The following is a 2,174-nucleotide window of genomic DNA, read 5'->3' as shown; positions in this document are numbered from 1 at the left end:
TTAGGTGGTAAAAATGGTGCAGCGCACATACACTGGGGGAAGTGATTGCAGCATCGTGAGGGGGATTATGCCTACCCTGTGATCCCTGGCCCTCTCAAGGGCACTGGGCACGCTTATGAGTTAGGGTATTTTTCATTAAATGGGGCATATCAAGTGCACAATCCCTTTTTTTGCCCAGTAATTTTGGGAGCTATGATCAAGAGTGATTAATATCAAATGTAGTTCAATACACAAGCTAATTGTAACCCTGAATTGACTGAAGATATAAGTGTAGATTGTGGTAAAATAAATCATGACTCACTTGCTAAATGTCCTTTGTGATTATTGCTAATTTATGGGGCATATTTTATCTTAACTTTTTTTTTCAAAATCCACTCCACTCAATTAGCAGAATCATTGGTTTGAGAAATCTTATCCAAGTATTCTCCAATTATCATCAGTAGAGACCGGGCATGCAGAGGGAGTTGTGTTCTGGACACTGGTGCTGAATGCATAGATCCGTGGGCCTGTCCAATCAGTGGGGCAGATGTATTAAGCTCTGGAAAGTGATAAACGACCAACCAATCAGCTCCTCATTTTTCAAACACAGCCTGTAACGTGACAGTTAAGCTGGCCACACACATAGCGATATTTTACATGATTTGGCCGATTTCCCTGACTCGAGACGACAAATAGTGTAAAATATGCCAAGATCGTGAGTCCCCACTCACAATGCGCGTCCCCGCTGGTCGCACATCACATCGTCAGATCTGCCGTGCTGTAGGGCAGATCTGACAATCTAGGACCTGATGCACTGTGAAAGTCTGGATGCAGGAGAGATTGTATGAAGATTGGATACCAAATCATGTGGAGATTGTGTGCAGAGCTGCCGGGTAGAGTGTCAAGGGAAATCGTACACATCGGCTGATCGTGTGCAGATCGCTATGTGTGTGGGAACCTTTAGAAGCCGATTGGTTGGTCGTTTATCACTCTCCACTTTATCACTTTCCAGAGCTTAATACATCTGCCCCAGTGTACCTTAAGGCGCGTATCCAGTAGATGAGAAAAATGACGATTGAACAATTACGACATCGTTATCATTCATTAATCGTGCGGTAAAATGCCAGCAACGTCCAGCGATGCGCGTTCCTGCTGGTCGTTGCCGGCATTTGTCATCACCTGAACATGCAGGCTAACCTGTCGATATCGACATGTGCATGTTCGGGGATGAGAGAGGGTGCCTGCAGTGAACGACAGATCGTTCAGTGTGGGCACATTTTCCATTGCACAGGATGGTGAACGATTGCACGATTACAATGTTGTAATCGTACAGTCGTTCCACTCTCGTGTACTGGATACGCACCTTTAGAAAAACTTTTTTTTTTTGTTTGTAAAATATTTCACGTTGTTAATAGTAGCAGGAACTCTGGGCCTGATTCAGAGCCGGACGATATTTGTGCTCGCTCGTTCAGAAAAAGGGGCCGGCTATTTAAATTGAGCGCTCGCTCTTTGCAGTCTGTTGACGCCTCTATGTCTGAGCGAGCGAACGAAACATGTGCTCGCTATTTGTAAAGACGCCCCCTGGCCGCTCGCATCCTACGTCATCTCCGCTATTTGATTAATCGAGTACATCGAAAGGCGTCTGAACTGCTCACAGTGCTTGTGGTTGGATTTTCCTACCGCAATCATGCGAACAGTTCAGGCTAAGAAACAACCAAGTGACGTGGTCGATGACGCTGCTTTGTTAATTATGCACACCCTTAAAACACCCGTTTTGACCGTTTGGCACGCCTGTGTTCGGATCTCCACTCCCCGTTTTCAAGCACCTTCCCCTGTTACCACCCACAAACGCCTCATCCTGTCACTCAAATTAGCAGGCACTCGCTATTTTGCGAGCGCTCGATTTCCGATCGCAATGACTGGTTGGCGTATGCGCATTACGACCCATACGCGTGCGAACGAGCGGCCGCTTTCGAGCGGCTCTGAATCAGGCCCTGTTACAAAGTTTAATCGAAATTAATTGAAATTGCTCTATAAATTTACAAGTCTAATGAAAATGTACCTAAATAAAATACACACAACATAAACCACTGTATAAAACAGTTATCCATGTGACACACAATATTACCATTTATTATGTGAAGAACTGCCAAATATTTGTATAAATTAAATTTAGTAATAATGCAAAGTTTAGA

Source organism: Taudactylus pleione, unplaced genomic scaffold (assembly GCF_031769625.1).
Source record: "Taudactylus pleione unplaced genomic scaffold, aTauple2 ptg000040l, whole genome shotgun sequence".
NCBI classification, from domain to species: Eukaryota; Metazoa; Chordata; class Amphibia; order Anura; family Myobatrachidae; genus Taudactylus; species Taudactylus pleione.
The sequence above is the reverse complement of the archived record's forward strand: the minus strand, read 5'-3'. Positions refer to the sequence as shown.